The following is a 24,384-nucleotide window of genomic DNA, read 5'->3' on the forward strand; positions in this document are numbered from 1 at the left end:
GGGGACTGCTACCTGCAACAACAGGCTCCCTCCAACTGGGAGAAAAACTGACTCCAAATTAAGGACCCTGACCTGCCCCCCACAACCTCAGCAGTCTCTAATGGCAGAAATCTTGGAAACTCAGCTCACAAATGGAATAAAGCAGAAGGCAGGCACAGTTGGTCCCTCGACATTTTGTGCAGAAGCAGCAGGACTGGGGGAAAAGGCGGGGAAGCTTTCCTTTGCAGAGAAAGATGACAGCAATGACAAGACGGTTCAGGTAAAGGTTTGCTTATTATTTCTCATGCTGCACATGCTTTCCACTGTGTCAGCACATAAATATGTTTGTTGCTCCTCTGCTGAGTTGTAGCAGGTGTACGAGGTCGTGCAGGTCAGGTTCTTGGCAGAGGAGAAACCGCTGGTGCGGCGCCTCATTTTGTGTTAAGCGTCATTTGTTTTATGTATACCTGTGCAACTGCTGGGGAGCAGAGGTGTTGGCAAGCAGAGGAGAGGGGGAATCTATCCTTTCAAGATGCTGAACGCAATCATGGAAGCCGAGCAGCTGCTGAACTTAAAAGGTTGGTCCTAAGCAGTCAGGGATGAGGGGAGCTGTCTAACAAAACTGGATCCCCCAAATGGAGAACATCCCAACAAATTGGAGGGTGGGTGCACAGCACAACAAAGACTGAGCTTGCTCTCTGGGCACAGAATGCTGACTGGCGGCAGTCCAGTCCCAGGAACATGAGAATCTTGGGTTTCTCCATTGATATCTATGGGGATCTGTGTCATCCATCCCTCGGGAAATTTTAAAATAGGTTTATGCTTCAAAAACGATTTTTTTAAAAAGGACACGCAGCCTGCCAAAAGCACAGATGAAGGGCAAGACTAACAGCTGAGCCAGGATCCAGTTCTCACCAGCATGCATGTTTTATCCACTTCAGTTGTGAAACTGGATGGAAGTCCAGATGATGCGAGATCTGCTTTCCTGTTATGTCTTACTATGTCCTAAGACTGTGCCCTCCTATGCTGCAGTCTGTTACAAATCTTGCACATTCTATTTCAGCCCTCATTTGGTTTTTAACTTTAAGGTTGAATAAACCAATTGAGGTAAGTCAATTATTACACTCGGATCCATCCACACTCCATTTAGCTTATGAAATTGAAATCCCTCTTTCTACAGCTAACTCGTCTTTGTTTTCCCCTCTCTGGAACACAAAAGTGTACAAACAGCAGCATACGTTCCCCCCCACCCTGACTTTGATCACATGCTAATATGCATGCTTGTTTTATTCTTAGGTGGCAGCTGAGGTTTTCAGAATGTGTTCCAGGGAGCCCTGGCGTGGCTTGGACTGCAAGCTGACCAGGTGTTCTTCAATGGGTCACGGAAACTGCCTTCGATGAAAGATGGTTCGGCCAGCACAGCTGATCTCCTCCATGAGTGAGAGTTCTGGATGCATTCTGTGTATAACTTGCTGCTGAAATGGAATACACAGGATGAAACAGTCAAATCGGCTATGATTAAGTGGGCACAGGATATTGGTCATAACATTATGTCTGCTGACTGGGAATGGTTATGGAACACCGGTATCAAATTTACGGCATGTAATGCCTTAAAGGAAAACATTATGAAAATGGTTTATAGGTGGTACATGACCCCAGTCAAGCTGGCAAAAATTTATCATTTGCCCGATAACAAGTGTTGGAAATGTAAAGAGACTGAAGGTACCTTCTATCACCTTTGGTGGACATGCCCGAAGATTAAGGCTTTCTGGGAAATTATCTATAATGAAATGAAAAAGGTACTTAAATGTACTTTCCCTAAAAAACCAGAGGCCTTTCTCTTGGGCATTGTCGGCCAATTGGTGTCAAAAAATCTTATTAAAAAAAAAGAGAGTTCTGGATGCATTCTGGGCACACTCTCTTAAAACCCATCAGTAATTGTGCATCCCAGGGGGTCTTCCTTGTGCTCTGTGTGAAATTATAGCAATTGTAAAACTTTCCATAGAATACTTTGCAATACATAAGGATTTCTAAGCAGCCAACATGCAGTTGGAAGCAGTGTCCGGGCAGAAAATGCTGAAATGTCCTTGAAAATCTGAATGTATGGCAACCCATGTCTGATGTCTAGATTTCGCTGAATTTCCTTTAAAATAGCTCAGAAACTTCAATTTTGTTTGATATTTTTCAGTAAAAACAACATTTTTGTCTGGATTTTCACTTTTTGAAATATGGCAACCCTAGTTCCTGGTTTCACATCCAGCTTTGTAACCCGAGTTAAAAATCACAGTTTCTCAGTTTGGATATGATAGTAGACTGTAGCTATACGATTTATGTAGAGAGAACATGACTATGTGAAATTACTCTAATAGCTTTCAGTCATGTGTGCATGTATATAGAGTATATAATGGCTGCAGTTAATTAATGAAATTAATCAATTTGCATGAAAATTTATTTAAAAGGTGTCTCGGTTAATTGCGCAACACATTTTTTTAAAGAAAAGTTAAATACAGTAAGTTACAAAAAACAGTACATGGAAGGCATGCATAAAATAATGCCTTCTAAGTTGGTTCCTGGTGGGATATGTCAGGGAAAGCAAACACAGTGCCCTCCAGACATTGTTGGACTTTAACTCCCACCACAGCTACCCAGCTGTGCCCTCCCACCACAGCTACCCAGCATGGCTAGTAGTCAGATGATGGCAAATGTGGCTCAGTCATATCTGTAGGGGACTAGAGGGGTAGTACCTCTGGTGATGTGGGTGGCACTGTGGTCTAAACCACTGAGCCTAGGGCTTGCCAATCACAAGGTTGGCGGTTTGAATCCCCATCGCGGGGTGAGCTCTCGTTGCTCAGTCCCAGCTCCTGCCAACCTAGTAGTTTGAAAGCATGCCAAAAAGTGCAAGTAGAGTAATAGGTACCACTCTGGTGGAAAGATAAACGGAATTTCTGTGTGCTGCTCTGGTTTCGGTATGCCATTGCGCCAGAAGTGGCTTAGTCATGATGGCCACATAACCTGGGAAAACTGTCTGTGAAGCGGACAAACGCCAGCTCCCTCGGGCTGTAAAGCGAGATGAGCGCCGCAACCCCAGAGTCATATGTGACTGGACTTAACTGTCAGGGGTCCCTTTACCTTTAATCTCTGGTGAGGGACATGCTGTGCTTCTTCTGGGGTAGTTTCTCCATTTCTGGTCCACACCCTGCAGTCAGCCCTCACCAGTGGCTCCTAGAAGCTGTCAGCATGTGACAGCGGCCAGACTCCAGGAAACAGCTTCAGCTGGCTGGCTAAACCTTGATGACTTCCCCTGCATGTGAAGACAGGACCCAGCAGATTGAGTGGAAGAGACCAATAGTGGGTCCAACGGCCAAGAAGGTGGTTTCTGCACATGCTGCAGAGAGATGTGAGGGGCAGCTGGGGCTCATCCAACTGGGAAGGTAGCCCATCCAGGAGAAGAACAACTTTGATCCTAAACCTTGTGGGATATCTTCAGGAGGAGAAAAGGCTAAGGAGTACACCTGACACAAATCTGGAGTGGAGTCCCTATTACGGTTGGGTGATACCTTGTACGCCTCCTTTTGGCAACTCCTGCAGTGCCACATGTATTGCTCTGCTTTCCTTTGGACCACATGAGTGAGGCCAAGAGGGGTCTTGTTTTCCAGGCACTGGCAAACCATGCTACGCCACTGGAACTATATTGTTCATCTCTCATTTAACTGCCGTTAGAGTGCTTTCTTGTGGGGGAGGGGATATTTTGCACACATAATATTTATGTCCTTTTTGCTTGCTCATTTGCAAATATTTGTTTGTGGTCTGTGATCATTCAAGGTCAGCAGTGAAGGACACAATACTGAGTGAGAAAAGAGCATAGATTCATCTTCAAAAATAAAAAAGTGTAGAAAGCGGAACACATTTGTCACGGCTTCCTCTTCAATACACTGCAGCAGTAGACACGTTTCCTCGACGCATACACGCAACTACCATCTGTGCATAGTCCCTCGGAGAGTACAGAAAAGATGGAAGGCTGCAATTAGATTTTTTTTTTTAAAAAAAAGCTCAGTTTTATGTAGAACATGCCAATACAGCATGCCAAAGAAGAGTTTTTCCTCCCTCCTATCTTCCTGTACACTCACTGTAGCTTAAAGATTTCCCATCATTTAATGTCACACTGTTCTGCGCTTCCATTTCTCTGGAACCACGATAACCAGCTTTAACCAAAGGGCAAGGGGAGATATCACCTAGAGATGCACTTTTATTGGCTCTGTGATCTGATGGATATCAGTGTCTTCCGTCAAAGGATTTATTAACATTTTGTTAACTGAGATAGCATTGTGGAGGCGATGCTTCCCTGTTAGGATATTCTCATGAGAGAAGAGTCAATTACATAGGCTCCAGATCTAATCTGGCATTGAACCAGACATTTTTTTTGCTATAATGCATTCCATAATGGAAACGTTTGGCATATCAGGGGGAGCGCAGTTAAAAGCAGGAGTGGGCACAGCCAAAGAAGACTGGAGCAGGATCAAACCCCCACAGTTTCTGACAACCTCACAGCTCCCAGCACTTTCACACTACTGTGTGAGACTGTTAAAAAGGCCAAAATGTGAAGAACTATTCACAAAAGGATTGGAAAAACAAAAATAATTTCCAGACAGCTCAGCTGTAATTTTCACTGTTCCAGTCCAGGAAGAAGAGACCTTTAACGATCCTTCCTTCATATTTTCTTTCTTTTTAAAATTCATATTTCTTTAAAAGCATTTATAAACTACTTAATATTTTTAAAATCTCTAAGCACCACACTTTTTTAAAAAAATATATCATTAAAAATACAGCCTAAATCCAGAAAAACAGCATTATAAAAGCAGATAAAACAGGAATAAGGGGATTCAAACACTTAAAACAGGCTTCTTTCTTAAGGGTCAGGGAAAGCCTGGGTAAAATGATACATCTTTATAAGCAGGGCTGTCTTAAGCATATCAGGCGCCGGGGTGCAAAGATCCACCTGGCGTCCCCCCCCAGTTGCCCGGTCCCAGGAGTGCAGGAGCGCGTAGCCGACCGGCCGCCTCAGCGTTTCACGGGCTCGGTCACCCCCGAACTTGTGGCGCAGAGCTGCTCACAGAAGAGCCTGCCATAGCGCTCCAACCAACGGACAGGCTCTTCCCCGGACTCAACTCTCGGGCCTCAGACTCTCAGCCTGGTGCCCCTGAGAGCCCAGCACCCGGGTGCCCCACACCCTTAGTGCCTATGAGTAAGACGGCCCTGTTTAGAAGACATTGGAACCAATTGATGGGTGTGTTTTTTTTAAAAAAAAGACAATTGTTCATTGCCTTTCTCTCAAAAACATTCAAAGCAGTGTACAATCTTCAGTTCTCAGAATTGTTTTTAAAAAGTTAACACTACAAACAGCACAGTTCTGTATATTGACAAGAAACATTTAAAATGCCTCACACAGCAAATTCAGAGCCATTTCACCCACTACGCAGTGGCAAACAACACCTGGTTGTTTGCATACAAGGTGTGAACTTTTAAAACATAATGTACGAATCGCCACATTATGGGGAATATTAAAATTAGAACAGTCACACAGTTGCCCCAAACCCATGGAAATGGCTACTGATCATGCCTGGAAGGAAAAAACACCCCTCAACCTTTGCATGTCTGTGTGTCTGAGAAGGCGTGATGTGAAAACAGCAGGTTTAAATATGAATGTCATGCCATAATACATAATTTGAAAGGAACCTCAAAGGTCATCTAGTCCAGGGACCAGATGTGGCCCTCCAAGATTCATGACCTGGCCCTTGGGACTTTCCTCAGGCCACACCTCTCACTGTCCCTGCTTTTTGCTTGTGTCCCTGAACCCCGGAATGTCTTGCTTGCCTGAATGGAGAATAGATAGAGGGGGTGTGAGAGCATAGTGGGAAACTAGCCTATTGTACAAAGGTAAAAATTTGCATTTGTTGCTCTGCTCACTTTTGCCTCTGGTTCTTGCATGTGACCCCTGGAAAGTTGCTCAGTAGGGCATGCCTAATTTGGACTGGGTGGTCCACTTCTGAACTATTCAAACTCCCACTCCTTGCAGATGCAGGAAACCCACTATTACAGGACCCCTTAGAAATGGCAATCCAGCATCATCCTTTGCTGAAAGATCTCTAGGAGAAAGAGTCTGCCACATCCCGGCTGTTCCACTGTTAAGCAGCATCTTGGAATATCCCTCTTCTTGCAATTTCAACCCTTCCATTTGTGTCCTGCCCACAGAAACAATCTTTGGCTCATCACCTGTGTGACAGCCCTTCAAATATTGGAAGCTGGCTATCATATCACCTCTTAATTGTCTCTTCCATACTCTGGGGGCAGAGCTGTCAGAGATAAGGCCTGGGGTTCTATCATACACTTTTGGTGCTCCCAGTGCAGCCAGTGGCACCCCTATATATTATTGATCTGCCATCAGGGCTAGAAAGCCAGTGGGGCAAAGGATCTGAATGGCTGACAGCAGCATCGCCACTCTTGTCAAATTAACAAGACAGGTGTCAAAGACTAAACATTAGGAAGAACTTCCTGACAGTAAGAGCTGTTCGACAGTGGAATTTGCTGCCAAGGAGTGTGGTGGAGTCTCCTTCTTTGGAGGTCTTTAAGCAGAGGCTTGACAACCATATGTCAGGAGTGCTCTGATGCTGTTTTCTGCTTGGCAGGGGGTTGGACTCGATGGCCCTTGTGGTCTCTTCCAGCTCTATGATTCTATAATTCTATGACTACACATAGTGGAGTGTATCGAAAGCAAAGCAGAATTTCAATCTGCCTGTATTTACAGCCAGCGTGTGAAATGGGTGTTGTTGAAGGAGACTCAAGCCCTCTTCAGTAGATTCAAATTCTTTCCCCATTATTAATTGATTCCCAACTCAACAGCATTTTGTATCTATGGAAGCTACTCACTTCAGAACTCTGGAAAGTAAGGGTACAGTCAAGGGCAGAAGACGGGGTCCTGGTATTTAGGCCATGCCAGGTCAACCCAACAGAGAGGTTTTTATGTGCCTTCACAGTGGCTCAGCCGTCTGAGCAGACATGCCTCTAAGAAGTTTGACCATCAGTTTGGTAGGTGGTTTTTGACACGCCTCACGTAAGGCAGCGGCAAAGGAAGCCTCTTGGGCACCTAGGGTGGTGCGCCCAGGGGCAGGGAGAACCACCCATAGAGGAGGGGTGAACCATGGGTGGGGTGAACTGCCCATAGGGGTGGGTACATGGCACCCATACGGAGAGGGCGCACGGCACCCATAGGGACGGGGCACACAGCTCCATTAGGGAGGGACGGGGTGTGCAGCACCCATAAGGACCGGGCATGTGGTGCCCATAGGGACAGGGTGGGGTGCGCAGTGCCTTATGGAGGGACAGGATGGGGCACACAGAACCCATAGGGGCAAGGTACACTGCAGGCCCCACGGTGAGTGCCGCCCGCCATTTTGTCACCCCCCTCAGTGGAGACACCTGGGGTAGCCGCACCTACCACACACCCCTGCTACGCCCCTGATGTAAGGCCCCATGGGGAATACAGTCCACTTTGCCTTACCTTAGAATGGATGGCTGTAGTACTCTGAATATTAGAAACATGCAAAATACAAGTTATCCATTGTCATAATCATGCGGGGGACACCAGACTCACCCCAGGTTAGATTGCAACATAATAGTCCAGTCTGCAGAACTGTGGGAAATGCAACAGAAATTGCTGTGCAACTGATTTCTCCTACACACACACACAAATTCAGTTGGAGAAACAAGAGACAACAGTGATCTGCTCCAAGTCCCTTCCTGCAACACACACTTTGTCACACCAGCAAGTGAAAAGAGACTAGCTTTCCCCTTCCTGGGTCCGTGTTGCTTGAGGTACATCATGTACCTAACTCTATGATGGTAGAGCTTTGGACTGGTCCAACTCCTCCAGCCATGCATGCTGTGACAACCCTTTGTGCCTCCTCAGTAATATAGACACAAGGATGCCAACTGCATGTCAGAATATTGCCTGTTGGTTATAGTCATATCACAGAAGGAAGCTGCAAAAATGGATCCCAAAAGCTAGTGGATGAGTATAATAGTCCATTGATATTGACCATGATGATCTAGGGGGTAACATCAAGCTAAGGATCACATTAAGCACAGAGGCCATAGCTCAGTGATAGAGTACATTTTTTGTATGCAAACAGTCCAAGGTTTATTGTGCATTGCTCTCCTTTTTAAAGACTGCATAAAGTCAGGCTAGGAAATACCTCTTCTTGAGATGTTAGAGAGCAGTTGCCAGTTGAGGTGGACAGTAATGGGGTAGTAGATAAACTATTGTCTGATTTGGTAGAAAACAACTTCCGATGTCCATTTGCTCAGCAATAAGTATCCTGGCATACTGCGAACATTCCATATTATCTCATATTAGGTTTGTTTTCATACTTAGCTTTAAGAATTTGCAGAGCTGAATGGACCTTTTGGTGCCTCTTCTCTGTCAGTTGGGATTTTGCTCACGCATGAATGAGCAGGGGAAACTAAAAACAATTCTGATTAGTGAATGACCGCGGAAGGAGATAGTTAATAGATACGTGCTTCATATTTAGCAGGTTGATTAACCTGCTCATCAATGACTGCATGCTAAGCCAAGCACTCTGCACATCATTCAGTGCAGAGTGTGTGTGTGTGTGTGCGCGCGCGTGTGCGCGCACACACACACACAAGCACACACTTTAGGTACACCTTAAGGTTAGAACAATGCAGCTTACACAGGAAGGAAACAATTTCCTCTTAACACAAACTCATTCAACACATTCCTTCCTATGCTAAATCTGGCTGCTGCACAATACCTTCTACAGAAACATTCTCTCCATATCTCCAGGAATCGCTCAGAGAGAATAAACGAACATACGGAAAAGCTTTTGTACCAAGGCTGACAAAATGCTTGACCTTTCCTACCAATCAAGCTAACAGCCAAAGAGAAGTTGTAGAAGGTGGTGAGTACAGCAATCTAATTTGCCTTTCACCAGAGTCCACAGTCCTACCCAAGCCAATGGCATACAGGACATAAGAAAAGCACTGCAGGGTCAGACCTAAAGCCAATCTTGTCTAGGGTTGCCATACATCTGGATTCTCCTGGACATTACTGGGATTTCAAAGGCACCTGTGGGGGATTTCCAAAAGATGGTGCTTTGACCTGGATGTTAGGTAAGTCAATCGAAAAATTGTGTTTCCTTAAAAAAAAGTCAACAACTTTTGGGGTGTCCTGGTTTTTACTTTTTGAAATATGGCAACCCTAAAAGGCTTATCCCACAAGGGCAATAGCTCTCTTCCACTATGGAATTGACTCCAAGGTGTAGAGCAGTATTTCCCAAACTTAGGTCTCCAGCTGTTTCTAGACTACAACTCCCATCATCCCTAGCTAGCAAGACCAGTGGTCAGGGATGATGGGAGTTGTAGTCCAAAAACAGCTGCAGACCCAAGTTACAAAACACAGGTGTTGCAGTAGCCACCAACTTGATGGCACTGAAATGTGTGAGATGAATGAATGGTTAATGGGAAGATATAAAAATTGTCCACAAGCAAATCAGAATGAATGGTGAACATTGTCATATAATCACCCCATAAACAAATTGGAGCTAACGCCAGATAAAAACCTGGTGTAACCTAACTTCCATGAAAGCAAATCAGGACGAATGCTTGATAAACCTGTTGTCTGGAGGAGCTCTTAATTACCACGCTAATAGAAAATGCAAAGGCTCTTGTCTCTCCTGGCAGCTAATTCCTGGCAGATGGAGCCCACAAGTTTGTCATGGCTCAGAGTTCCCTCATAAAGAAGCAGCTTTTGTTTCGGCGTGGCACCTTATCACACTGGCTACTTGCCTGGCATGTGGAAGAGCTGCACAAACTCCATTGTCATTGTGTCAAACTGCACAGTGCAGAACGGACACATAATGAGAAAGAACTGGGTGCACACGAAAAAATGATCACACAAGCTGCCATCGTTTCAGAAATGAATGTGCAGATTATTATTATTTTTCCCTGCCATTGAAGTATATTTTGCCCTGCATTGCAAACATGCAGTCCTCTACTCCAGGGTTGGGAAACCTCAGAATGTGCTTCTTTGTCTGGTCCTTGGGACTATCCTCAAGCTACACACTTCACTAACCCTACTTTGCACCTGTCAGGGAACTGACATCAGAGGCACAGGAGAAGGAGAGGGTCTCTGATTCTGCAGGAGAAGGTCCCAGCGCTAGGGGGAGACTCAGCTGGGAAAGAGGGGAAGAGAAAGAGTGTAACACCAGGGATCCAGGAGAGCAACGGGACAGGGAGGTGCAGGGGCTCCAGGACTCTTCGTTGGAAGTTAGCGAGGAGAGCCCAAGCACCCCGCTGCCCACGCCCACCCTGCGCAGGAGACTCCCGCGCAGTGAGAGGCGGAGACGATTGGGCGTCAAACAACTCTTATGTTGGCAGCGCTTTAAGAAACGCCCACAGACAGATTCTACGAGTGACTAAGGGCAGCCACGCTGAGATGGGCTGTGCAGTCCGGAGGGTTTAACCAGGCAATCCGATGCTCAAACGGGGCAGGATTACGCACGAGTAACTCCCAACCACTACAGCACCCCAAGTATTTTTTGCCTGACTGGAATGTGCCCTTAAACTCTGACAATGCTTTTTGCCTAGGTGGTGGAGACAGGATTGTGTGAATGTGTGAAACCAGCCTACTGTAGAAAGGCAGAAGTTATGTTACTCTTCCCTCTCTTTCCTCTAGTTCTGCTCACCACTGGCAAGTGACTCTCAAAAGGGAACATGGCCCTGTTGCTGCTAACTGTTCCCTACCCCTGCTCTACTGAAACATTGGAAAGGCACATTCAAAACTGATCTTCTAAAGGTAAGGGTGGCATTCACTGCACCTTTAAAGCAAGTTCAAAGCACCATAAGAATTCTGGGTACTGTAGTTTACCCCTCACAGATTCCCAGCAACCCTTATCAAACTACAGTACCCAGAATTATTTGAGGGTGCTTTAAAGACATAGTGTGTATGCTGCCTAAGTTTTAGTCTTCAATTAAATGAAGACCAAGTTAAGTCCAGCAAGTTCAATAGGTCTATTCTGAGTAAAACTTAATTGAATATTACCCAGTGGAGCTTCTCTCCCTTTCCTTTCAAGATTTAAAATCGAGGCAATGGAGGAATGAGCTCAAGCCTCACTTTTGAGGGATAAAAATCAAGTAGCATTGTACATGTGGGCCAACAGACGCAATCCCTAAGCTTCCTGCCATTTTGAGTACAGAGGGGCCCAACGCTGGCAGTTATGTCTCTGTTGCTGTGTTGTGGGTTGACACATTCTTCAGGAAAATGCAAAGCGAGTGGGGGCAAAATTAGTTCCAAAATAGCTCTGACGTCTTTCTCTAGCTCCTCACAGGCAGCAAGACGACTGAGGGGAATATATTAGCTGGAAGGCATGCAGTAAAAATAAGTCAGTGAGAGAGAAGAGAGCTGCATTTGCATAACCTAGAAGAGAATACAAACTTCTGCTGCCTGATGATCCGTGTCACCATAGCAATTAAACATTAGGCCCCTTCTTCAAGCCAAAGAGGTTTAATTAGCTTATCTATAGGGAGCCCAAGGTTCAGAATTAGAGGTGCATGGGGACAAAGGCCTGACCAATGCAAACGCTTCAGACTGCCTTTCAACGGCAGGGGCTGATGTTGCACATTCCTATTGCAGCATGTGTGGTTATGGTTACAAGGCCTAGAGCCATACAGTCATACGATGCTGCCGTATACCTAACCCTTGATAAATGCTCAGTATCTACATTGAAAGGATTTCAGGACAAGAGCCTTTCTCAGTCCTACCTGGAGGTTGGTGTTCTGGGTGTAAAAGATGTGATCTATCACCAAGTTACGGTCCTTCTCCAAAAAGAATAGTTCCCAGTCTGTGACTAAGGACTGCCTACTTCAACAGACCCTCCCAGTGTCCCTATTTTCCAAGGACAGACCCAGATTTACAGAAGCTATCCTGATTTGATCCCAGAATGTCCTGCCTTTCCTTGGGGCATCCCTAGTTTCATGAGAGAAATGTTGGAGGGTATGGCGTTATCTGACTCCTGAGCCAAGGAGGTAAGTAACTATACATCCTTTAGAAGACATCCGAAAGCAGCCCTGTATGGGGAAGTTTTTAATGTTCAATGGTTTGTTATGTTTTTATAACACGGGTGGTGCTGTGATCTAAACCACAGAGCCTAGGGCTTGCCGGTGAGAAGGTCTGGGATTCGAATCCCCGCAACGGGGTATGCTCCTGTTGCTCGGTCCCTGCTCCTGCCAACCTATCAGTTCGAAAGCATGCCAAAGTGCAAGTAGATAAATAGGTAGCGTTCCAGTGGGAAGGTAAACGGCTTTTCCGTGCGCTGCTCTGGTTCGCCAGAAGTGGCTTAGTCATGCTGGCCACATGACCTGGAAGCTGTACGCCAGCTCCCTCAGCCAGTAAAGTGAGATCAGCGCTGCAATCCCAGAGTTATCCGTGACTGGACTTAATGGTCAGGGTTCCCTTTACCTTTGCCTATGTTTGTATATGTGTTGGAAGCCATCCAGAGTGGCTGGGGTAACCCAGTCAGATGGGTGGGGAACAAATTATTATTGCATAGGACATCCCTAGTTTCTCTGGAGAAATGTTGGAGGGTATGTTTCAATCCTTGGGATTCCTGTTGGTTCAGACTGTAAAGCCCTGTGCAGGTGGTTGGTTGCAAGGTGAAGTGTAGGTGGGTTCCCACAAGGCAAGACACAGTGATAACAGCAAGAACCTTTATTGAACTACGTAACTGGGAAACAGGGGCAAAGCAACTGCTTAAATACATTTGTGAAAGCCTGGACTACTTCCACTCCCAACGTGATTCGCTGTCTTAACTTCCAAGCTGTGAATCATGGCTCAGAGTTCAAGGGCCAATGGCAGAGGCCCACATCCTGGGATGTTCTGTGATTAGACATCATGTATCAAATCAGAACACAGGAGCTCAGAATCCTTAGTCCAGACTCCAGCTCAGGCAAACACAGACCACTGAATACATCACACAAGGACAATCAATATTATGACCACCCCTGACTTCCACACATTGATTGGCTGTTCTGCACAGGAGCTGCAGAAAACAGGTTGCACACAAATTGTATAGGCATGGTTTCTGTACAGGGGAGCCCATCCTCAGATCAGGAGCACGGCCAGCCTGCCTTATCCTTTGAAACATTGGTGAATTCCATGTTTAGCCATTGGCACAAAGGTCTGAGAACCTGGCATAGCTCTGATAACATCCATATTGTCTCCCTCCTCCCTGTAAAATCAGCATTATGCCTCACTGAAGACATACCTTGATAAGCCGCCGTAAATCAACACTGTCACAAGGAAGGAAACAGCTGCAGTTGCTAAGAGCAAAACACTTTTCTCAGAGGTTCCATGCACACTCTTCATTTGTCAACAGGACTTAAGTCAATACTTATTGTTTTCGCCCATCTCCGATAGTTTAGCACTGTCACTGTTGTCAATTTTGTTTTGATTAGAGCTCTTGGCAAAGTATCTCTCACATATACACATATCAATATTTCTCTATGTTTAGAATTTATGCTGCCTGCACAGTCTTCCTTGATTCACACCCACAGGCATATAAAAATCCTCCAACAATACTTAAGGCACAGCAACGATGAATTTCCATCAACCAACAGCAGCGCGCAAAATATATCTTAATCACTTCTTAGGAAAGATGAACAAAAAACAAGGGAAGTTGAATAAATAAAGGGAGGGATCAAGGAGAGAATAATAATAATAAAGAATAACTAGCACAGTATTGTGGCTAAGCAAGAGTTCTGTGAACCACAAAACCACTGGGCTCAAATCTACCTCACCCATAAACTTACTAGATAGCATTAAGCAAACCACTATCCCTCAACCTCAGCCCCTGTCTTTTAAATGGTCTTAATTCTACTAATCTCCTTTACAGGTTGCTTAAGAAGCATTTAATTAATTTCTATGCCACTCTTCAGCAAGCATTGCTGGAGAACTTCATGTAGAATAATTGCAGAGTTGGAAAGAACCCCCAAGCCCATCTCCCCACAGAGCAAAGTGTGTGTGTGTGTGTGTGTGTGTGTGTGTGTGTGTGTATTTTCCTAGACTACCCCATTGCTGGAGGCTTAGATACTAAGTCTGTTGCTGTTATAAACAGCAGGTGCCCTGAGGTGAGTTCCACTGATCCAGTGGAGGAGATGTGCCAGATGCGCAGATCAGGAAGAGCTACAAAGGGTGATGCCCACCAGGTATGCTCAGGAGTTTGCTAACACAGCTGTTGCAGATTTAGCTGTGGTTAGTGGCTTGACACAGGTCTTGGAACCCGGAGTCTTAAAAGGGGTACAGGGTTTGTCCTCGAAAGACAGGAAACCACGCCCAAAGGCTGTAAGGGTATACAATGTTTCCTTGGAGAAGGAAGCCGGACCATGTCCAGAGGCTGTGTGTGTCAACACTGGTTCCTCAGAGGGGAATGAGGCTAGGGTTCAAGTCCCAACAAAGCCAGGTGTGAGACTTCCTGATAGTCAGAAGGGTTATGATGCCAAGACTAGTCAGAAGTGCAAGATGGTAAGGCCTAAGGCCAATCCAGCTGCAGGTAGTTCCAAGGGTGGAATAGGTGATACAGAGGTATACTGTGTGTATTACATCTGTATCATTGTTGTTGTTACACTGATGACTGCAACACAGATCATGAATTGGGGGAGGATGTTAGAATTCCTGTTCCATTATTGCAGTCATGGGATTTTTGTCTATCACATGACGGTATATGTTTTGACTCCACAAAGTGGGAAGTGACAGAGACAGATGTTTGTGTTACTGTGTTCCATGAAGAGGGACTGTTGTCCTTAGCTTTTGCTCTTTGCTGTCTGATGCTAGAGAGAGAGGGAGCCATATTGCAGTGCTCTGTGTGTGTTTATATGTAAATAAAGATTAGCCAAAATGCTGAGGTCTGTCATGCAAACTGCGCAGACCCTGCGGATCCCTAAGTGTGCTGATGTCTGTTGGCATCAGTCGCTGTGATGTTCAGGCAGAAGAAAGCTTTTGAAGCTCCCAAACGATTGACCAGGAGGGAGAGAACATGCCAGTAGGGCATTGTCTCTGCCAGAGTCCTACTCAAGTGTAGGCTGAATTCCTGACAGGAATCCTGCCCTGGGTTGGCTCAAACCACCAACCTTCTGGTTAACAACAGCATAAAATAAAGATAAACCAATGCATGAAGTTCACTGGGCTCTCTCTTCAAGTCCCCTGCAATTGGTTGCACTCACATGATTATTCCAGCCATGCAAGAGCTCCTTGTGGAAATACAGCTGCCCTCTCAGCTACTGAAATGTTTAAAGGGCTCCTCGCAGGATTAGGAATCAGTGCAATAATGTATATATATGTAATTTCCTTGTGGGGTATGTAGGTTTATCAAGCTATGAGCATAGCTGGAAGACTGGAGGATAAATTGACAAGCAAAGTTACTTCTGCCTGAACAGACCTTCTCATCCTTTGCTAGTCTTTCCACATAGAATCACAGAATTTCAGAGCTGGAAGGAAACACTTGGGTCATCTAGTCCAACCCCCTTATGCCAAGTACTTTAGATTTGACAATCTCCTTTCATGGAGGTGATGGGTAGAGTTAGCTGGGTTTTTATTTCTTTTAAAAAGTGAAATGAAATAAATTTGTGTGGCTACTGACCATGCTCAGTCCCCATTTGGCTGGAGGATTTTTGGAGGAGGGTATTGGGTTGTTCAGGGACGCGGGTGGCACTGTGGTCTAAACCACAGAGCCTAGGGCTTGCCGATCAGAAGGTCGGCGGTTCAAATCCCCGCGATGGGGTGAGCTCCCGTTGTTCGGTCCCAGCTCCTTCCAACCTAGCAGTTTGAAAGCACATCAAAGTGCAAGTAGATAAATAGGTACCGCTCTGGCGGGAAGGTAAACGGCATTTCCGTGCGCTGCTCTGGTTCACCAGAAGCGGCTTAGTCATGCTGGCCCCATGACCTGGAAGCTGTTTGTAGACAAACGCTGACTTCCTTGGCCTATAGAGCGAGATGAGCGCCGCAACCCCAGAGTCATCCGCGACGGGACCCAATGGTCAGGGGTACCTTTACCTTTATTGGGTTGTTCTTGTTTTTTGAGACTTAATGCTGATTCCTCTATGTTCCTCAGCAGCCCTGCTGGGGCTTAATCAATCCTGTTGTCACTCATCACCTCAGTTCACTGTTAAAAAGGAGAGATAACTGGAGTTATTCAGAATCCAGCCCTCGGTTAATAACCATCCAACTCACAATCGATGAGTTGTCCCATGCTCCATAATTTGCGGCACTATATATAAAGTCATTATTATAATAATGTTCTCTCTAGCTAAACTGAAGTAACGTGCTCTCGTATCAGAGGCAGAGAGATCCTCCAGGAGATGCTTGCAAATAGATTTCAGGGAGGAGCACAGCAACTGAGCATGTCTCTGTCTTAAGAATGTTTTATAATCCAATTTCAAGAGAATAGTTCTGCTTAGAACGGTGACACGTTGGCACAATGCTAAATCCAAGTGATATTTTTTTTTTACCCTCCCCCCTCACAGCTGTTGCCATGGCAACATCTTTGGCTAAGAAATTGGGAAAACCCAGCTGTAGGCTGAGCCGAGGCACACAATCAATAATGGGAAAAATAAATCAGAAAATTAAGCTGGTAGATCCTTAGCAAGTAAACGGGGCCCTCTGAAGTGCACCTTCACCTGCACCGGAACAATAGGGAAATGTGTTGGTGCAAGAAAGATTAGAAAATTTCCCTCAAAATGGAAGGAGCTAGATCTGTCAGAGGAACAATTGTATTAAGGAGTTTAGATTAAAAGCTTACATTTGCTGCGTTGTGTTTTACCAACACACATATGCACATACAAATCATGCTCTACAACAGTGTTTCCCAAACTTGGGTCTCCAGCTGTTTTTGGACTGCAATTCCCATCATCCCTAACTACTGGCCCTGCTAGCTAGGGATGATGGTAGTTGTAGTCCAAAAACAGCTGGAGACCCAAGTTTAGGAAACATTGCTCTTGTGGGGGAGGAAGGGAAAGGAGAATGTTAGCCGCTTTGAGACTCCTTCGGGTAGTGATAAAGCGGGATATCAAATCCAAACTCTTCTCTTCTTCTTCCTTAAACACCATGTCATGGGCTTCCCATGTCATGTCTGGCCCTAGGTGGACAACATTGGTTAGTGACACCAAAGACTCTGCCTTGAAAACATTGTTGGAATTTGTTCCTCATTTCGTTAATTTGTGGCAGTACGTGGAATTGCTGTGCTCTATGTAACAATGCGGCCATCTTATTTCCTGCAACCACAAGAGGTCAATCTTTGTTTTTCCAGTTTAGAGAGATAGTAGCGAGCCAAGGCCCCAATACACATAACATTTTTTGTCGCTTTGGCCTATCCAGCCAACACTAAGAAGATGTGCAATGTGAACCTCACTATTTATTACTCAGAAGTAATTCTAGCAAAGCTCCATGGGAATCATTGCCTAGCAGGTGAGTTTAGGGTTATAACTATGGTACTGTGGAAAAGATGACTTGTTTTGATTTTACTGTGATTTTATTAACTGCCATGGAAAGCTCAGTAACCTGAAAGGTAGGATCAAAATATTATTTTTTAAAAAATACATAAGTGGAAAATAAGGAAATAATTATACCACCAGTGGGCACATCACATCTATAAGCCACCTTCTGTGTTTCCCCTTTCTCTTCTGATCTCCTTGATCTCTTAGCAGTTTGAAGGAATCTTTATATATACAGTGGTACCTCGGGTTAAGTACTTAATTCGTTCCGGAGGTCCGTTCTTAACCTGAAACTGTTCTTAACCTGAAGCACCACTTTAGCTAATGGGGCCTCCCGCGCCGCCGGAACACGATTTCTGTTCTCATCCTGAAGCAAAGTTCTTAACCTGAAGCATTATTTCTGGGTTAGTGGAGTCTGTAACCTGAAGCGTATGTAATCTGAGGTACCACTGTACCTGGTAATAAAGGTAATGCGGGCCATTCTCATTTATTTTGAAAATTGAGAGCCAAGATGGTGCAGTGGTTCGGTTGCTGGACTAAGACCTAGGAAACCAGGGATCAAGTTGCCACAGCCATGATACTTCCTGTGTGACCTGGGGCCAGTCACAGATTCTTAACCTACCTCACAGATTTGTTGTAAGGATAACAATGAGAAGGAAAATGTCTTGGAAACCAAGCCTTACAATGAATGCTTGAAGGAGTATGCTTAGCTTGGAAAAGAGGAGACCGAGAGGAGATATGATAGCCATCTTCAAATATCTAAAGGCTGTCACATGGAAGATGGAGCAAGGTTGTTTTCTCCTGCTTGAACCAATGGCTTCAAGTTACAAAAAAGGAGATTCCAACTAAACATACGGAAAAACTTTTAGATAGTAAGAGCTGTTTGACAGTGGAACAGCCTCCCTCAGGAGGTTATGGACTCTCCTCCCTTGGAGGTATTTAAGCAGAGGTTGGATGGCCATCTGTCATGGAAGCTTTAGGTGAAATTGGGGTTGGACTAGATGACCCTTCCAGTTCTATGAAGAGGAGGATGAGGAAGACCATGTACCTTGGGCTCATTGAAGGGAAGGTGGGAAATACATACAAAGAACAAATAGTAATAAATAAGTAACAATGTGATAAAAGGTAAAGGGACCCCTGACTGTTAGGTCCAGTTGCGGACGACTCTGGGGTTGCGGTGCTCATCTCGCTTTATTGGCCGAGGGAGCCAGCGTACAGCTTCCAGGTCATGTGGCCAGCATGACTAAGCCGCTTCTGACGAACCAGAGCAGTGCACAGAAAAGTCATTTACCTTCCCGCCAGAGCGGTACCTATTTATCTACTTGCACTTTGATGTGCTTTTGAACTGCTAGGTAGGCAGGAGCAGGGACCGAGCAATGGGAGTTCACCCCGTCACGGGGATTTGAACTGCCAACCTTCTGATCAGCAAGCTTTAGGCTCTGTGGTTTAACCCACAGCACCACCCGTGTCCCTTCAATGTTGATGTTGCTCTTATTTGCCACATTCCCCGTTTCACAACATCACCTGTTAGCAGTGGTAGCTACGGAATGCAAATGTGTACAGTGTCCCGCATTCTTATTTGCTTTTCAGTTCAAGTTCTCTGCGACATGGCCAGGCCCCATTTACATAACGGCTGTGGAAAGAACATTCGTCCAAATTAATTATGTTTGCTTTCAGTCAGGAGAAGACACCGGCAGAGGAGTTCTTCCTTGTAAAATGTTTATCACTCAACCTTCAGCCATAACCTTGAGCATGGATTTGATTTAGATTACAGTACAGGCTGCCTTTCAAGGAGTGCCATAAACAGGCCACAGCCACAAGCCTATACACTCACTTATTCTGGAACAAGGGCTATTGAACTTAGCAGGTCTTACTTACAAATAGACAGGCATTTGACCAAGCTGTTTGATCCTAAGGAAACCTGCTTGGAAGTAAAACACATTATGACTGATGGAGTTTATCCCCAAGTAGTCTTAGTTGCACTTCCTTGGAAAAGGTTGTCAGGAGTTCAGCCTACACTCAAGTAGGACCCTCAAGCAGAGACACATGCCCGACAGGCATGTTCTCTCCCTCCTGGTCGATCGTTCGGGAGCTTCATAAGCTTTCTTCAGCCTGAACATCACAGCGACCAGTGCCAACCAACACCGGCACACTTAGGAATCCGCAGAGTTCGCGCATCATGTGCATGACAGATCTCAGCAACTCGGCATTTTGGCTAATCTACTTTATTTACATATAATCACACACGGAGCACTGCAACATGGCTCCCTCTCTCTCTAGCATCAAACAGCAGAGAGAGAAAGGACAATAGTCCCACTTCATGGAACACAGTAACACAAACGTTCTGTTTCCTTCACTTCGCACTCTGTGGAGTCAAAACACATACCGTCATGTGAAAGACAACAATCCTATGACTGCAATCATGGAGCAGGAATTCTAACAAAGGTCATTGTCTCCAATCACCTGTGCAACACATTTTTCTCACAAAGTAGTATTTCCTTCCTCGTCAACAAGGCTTTCCCCAATCCTGTAACTACTTTATTTCTGCCTGATAATATATACGCTTGAAAGTGGAATAGTGGGAAGTGGAATACCTCAGAAGCTGAAGTACTGCCTGTGGTTTTTGGATGAATCATCTACATAGCTCCTTGCCTCTAAACCAGGACTGGGAGAACCATAATAAACTGGGCAAGAAAAGCAGTTAGGTGCAAGTGACTTTCTATACAGGCTTCAGAATTAGGTCTCCTCCCCCCCCCCTTTACATAGAATTCTAATCAACGTTTCTCTGACATTTTGTATCCTCAGACCTGGCTATATTGGGTTTAGTACAATCCTAATAGTGACATCCCCCCCCCCCAACACTGCAAAAGATCTTCGTGAACAGAAACAGGGGGGGGGGATAGGAGTTTAATAGAGATAGTACTGAGATTCTCCTTACCTGAAGTTTGGCCCAATGCCAGTTGCTGCTCCTTGTGTGATCAGCTATTGTGTGAGTCAGCTATTGAACTCATACCTGCCAACATTCCTCTGATGAACATAAGGACATTTCTCACTCCCCCTTCACCCAACTTGCCCTCCTTGACTCCCCATTTTTGCTTCCCCCCTCCCCCGAGCATTTCAATCAGAAGGGCAAATGCCACCATCGCTTCACCAATGGGACACAGCACACATGGCCTCCACCGTCCTAAGAAAAGCCCCTAATACCGATTTTATATTATTATATTCTTTAGTTGATTTGCAAAAAGAAAAACACACACCAATAAATAAAATTTAGAAAGGGGCAAGTTTAGATGCAGATGCACAAAGTTTTTTTTTTTACAAATAAATAAATAAATAAATAAAGGCTTCTTCAGTTCATTAATTGCTTCTTTTCCCCCTCTAAATATCCAATGGACATCTGTGCTTAATGCACTTTAGAAAAGCAATCTTGTTGTGGTCATATGTTTGACTGGATCAAGATATTTGTATATGCTGTTTTTACCCATGCAAAGGTACACTTGCATGCACTGATAATACACTCCAAAAGAACAAATTGCATGTGATTAAGGTGGTATTAAGAGCCTTTCATGTGGTGGCAGGTGCAAATTGGTAAAACACTGCACAAAAGTAGTCATGGTGTAGTCATACATTTTCACCATCAGATCAGGATAGCTTTTTTGTGGTCAATACACACAAGTATACATTGGTAATGTAGTGGAATGAAAAGATGCAGATGAGAAAACTATGCTCCAGTTCTGAAATCAATTGGAGAAATTGTCCTCTTGGACCAGAATTCAAGAAGATAGAAAGCAAACAGTGAGCCAGAAAAAACAAGGGAATGAAACAGTGGGAATTCTCTTATCCTGGATATTAACAGTATATCAGGGAATTCACGGCAAAGTCAATTACATTCTCCAGATGATTAAGAATCCCATTTTAATTAAAAACAAATAAATAAACAGCAAACTTCCTGAGGTGATATGTCATCCTAACAGCTAAATTCTAAATGGCAGCCCCAAATGGGCTTCCGGGAAGCAGGTAAGGGGCTTTTCCCACTCTTCATACCTCCTGCTTGCTTTGATCTGCCATGCCCTCCCAGTCCTGACTTTTCCAGAGAGCAAGGAATTAAGATTTTGACTTTTAAATATAATAATGGTAATAAGAAAATCTGCCTCCAACTTCAAGTGATGAAGCAGCTTGAATTGAATCACTGAATTAACAGTAACTATATAAGCACAGGCACTTTTATGCTGCCCCTGCTAATTGCACGGATTTCTATTTAATTATGCACTTTATCGCTGCCCACAAGAGGTGAGAAGCAGTCAGTGCCTGTCTCTCATCTGCTCCTTTGACATGCTTGGCTATTGTTCTCACATTATCTGCTTTCCTTTAAAGTACATCCCATTTGTAGAAATGAGGCGATTTATATGAAAAGGCAATGGACCCCCCCCCCTCTCCCCATACGAAGTGTATTGACTGCAGATGAGGTGCAGTGTTCTTAGTGAGTGACTTTTACAGCACTCGGACATATTTGAACAAAGACCGTTCAGAGTCCAGATAATCGGATCCTCTTCAAGGAGGGTATACATTGCGCTCGGGCCCCCAGGCATCTCCCACCTCCTGGTGTGGGCAGGGCTATGCCCTGCTCCACTCTGGAGGTCGTTTCTCAGTCACTGGGTCCCTAAAGCCAATGGCTTGGCTTGGGTGGTGGCCGCGAAACATTATTTAATCACCCGCCCACCCATCCCCTTTATCTGGTGTGTTGGCCTTGCTATGGACATTGTTGGTTGCCTGTTTTGCAATGGGAGCCTGGTAGGAATTGGCAGATTCCAGATTGGCAGTTTGCAGATTAGCAGATTGGCAGAGCTATTTGGTTTTCGCTTACCGCGTAGCAATCGTCACAGCTTTGTAAGGTTTGGCGGTTAGACATTGGATCAAAAAAGTGTGGGGAGGGGAGGTGTGGCCATCACCTGCCCCTTCAAGCTCAAGGGTATTCCGTTAAAGGAATCAGGGGTTGGCCTGGGTCTTGTCCGAAACCCCACGGTAGGGGCTAGGGCCATACCAGGACCCCACGGGGGCACCGGGGGCGAGCTCAAGTTGGTCCGCATCGGTGGGGCTCCCTCTGGTGGTATTTCACCCTTTTATCAGATTCCCCGCGATGCAGATGGGAGTCTGATATAATTGGATGATTCCAATGCCTAAGCCAATACCACTCATTCTGTATTCAATAAAGCTGTGGCCTAAATTTTGCCCAGTAACTTAAACTGAAATCCCGTGTCACTTTCTTCATTTTGGGGGGTGGTTGGGGTCTTGAAGCGCAATTTCTGTTTAGTAAGACAAGCACAGCAACTGGCAGAAAGCAGCACATTTATATGGCGAAGAGAAGCACTGTGCAGACATCCCTGGCTCACAACACACCAAGCTGAATCATTAAGACCACCAGCTACATATTGTGGCCTGCTAGGTGCTAGACTCCCTAGTTTTGCACCTCTAAGGTGGTGGGGATGAAATCCAGGAAGCTTCTCAAACTCCTGTTAGACCACCACACATGGCTGATGGGCTGCATTAGGCCTATACAGGTCATGACTTGTGCAAGCCTAGCCTTGATAAGTTGAACAGGATGTATGAGGAAAGGTCATTTCTATCTGTTCCTGCATCTTGTGAGCCACTCTCTCCATGTGTCCCAGACACATTGAGGTGGAAAACCTAACCCAAACCTTCAAGATTTATCAGGTGAAAATAAGGACATTCTACTCTACATCAGGAAGATTCTCCCACATTTGGTCTCCCGCACGCATGTATCTCATATCTGAATATACATCGGTCACCTTGTGCCAATTACAACCTCTCCACCAAAACTACCTCACAGGATTGTTGTAAAGTAGAACTGTGTGAGGGAAGGGATCATGTAAACACCTTCGACAGATAAATGGAACGAAGCAAAATTTTAGCTGTAGCTGCCTTGAGTCGCTTTCAGGGGAAAAGGCAGAAAATACGAAGACAGTGGTACTTCAGGTTACATACGCTTCAGGTTACATACGCTTCAGGTTACAGACTCCGCTAACCCAGAAATAGTGCTTCAGGTTAAGAACTTTGCTTCAGGAAGAGAACAGAAATCATGCTCTGGCGGCGAGGCGGCAGCAGGAGGCCCCATTAGCTAAAGTGGTGCATCAGGTTAAGAACAGTTTCAGGTTAAGAACGGACCTCCGGAATGAATTAAGTACTTAACCCAAGCTAGCACTGTACTGGAAACTGAGAAAATATTCAGGAACATAACAAACAGTAAATTCTATTGAACTAGATATCATCCATGCCCTGGAGCAGTTTCACACTTTAAAAGTGTCCTGTATCCCTGGCCTACCTGGCAGTAAGTCAGTATGTCAGGTCCAAAGTCCAGGGGTCAATCCACACAAGCAAAGTCCAAAGATCAGGAAAGGCAGTCCAGGGTAAATCCAGATAAACCAAGTCTGAAGTCTAGCAGTCGGGATACAGTCCAGAGTCAAACCTGAAACACAGTCCCACAGAGGTCCAGGAGCATCCAAATTAAGGCTCATCAACATGGCAGTTGAGCAGACCCAGTACCTCAGCTCTGCTTCCCTTTTGTACTTTGCATGCTGATTGCCGCATCTGGGCTTGCCGAGGAGTGAGGCCCTCACCTGTCCTGAGCTTCCTCCAGCCAAGGAATCACACACCTTCTCCCAGAGCTAATGAGCCCCACCTGGCCAGCAATATGCAAACACGCCAAGCCTTCTAATAATCCACCACATTTTCCATTGTGGCCTTTGGAACCAAAGACATGAGCCTTCTTTCTTAGTTAGAAAGAGCATGTCCCAAGTTCAGTTTATTCATATGCTTAACTACTGAAATATT

At 45.2% G+C, this 24,384-nt stretch overlaps 1 protein-coding gene across 2 annotated transcripts in view; it reads left to right on the forward strand.

Moving 5' to 3' along the window:
• Positions 1 to 9,014: 9,014 nt before the first annotated feature.
• Positions 9,015 to 24,384, forward strand: part of PLPPR1 (phospholipid phosphatase related 1) — a 164,113-nt gene continuing 148,743 nt past the window's right edge. The window contains exon 1 of one of the 2 annotated variants that reach the window (XM_081176863.1): positions 9,015 to 9,165. The gene's annotated coding sequence lies outside the window, so the exon portion shown is untranslated. Of the gene's footprint in view, positions 9,166 to 11,952; positions 12,079 to 24,384 lie in introns of those variants that run through there. The other variant, XM_081176864.1, reaches the window with a different exon arrangement.

The sequence above is a fragment of the Podarcis bocagei genome (genome assembly GCF_964188305.1).
Source record: "Podarcis bocagei genome assembly, chromosome: 17".
In the NCBI taxonomy this organism is placed as follows: domain Eukaryota; kingdom Metazoa; phylum Chordata; class Lepidosauria; order Squamata; family Lacertidae; genus Podarcis; species Podarcis bocagei.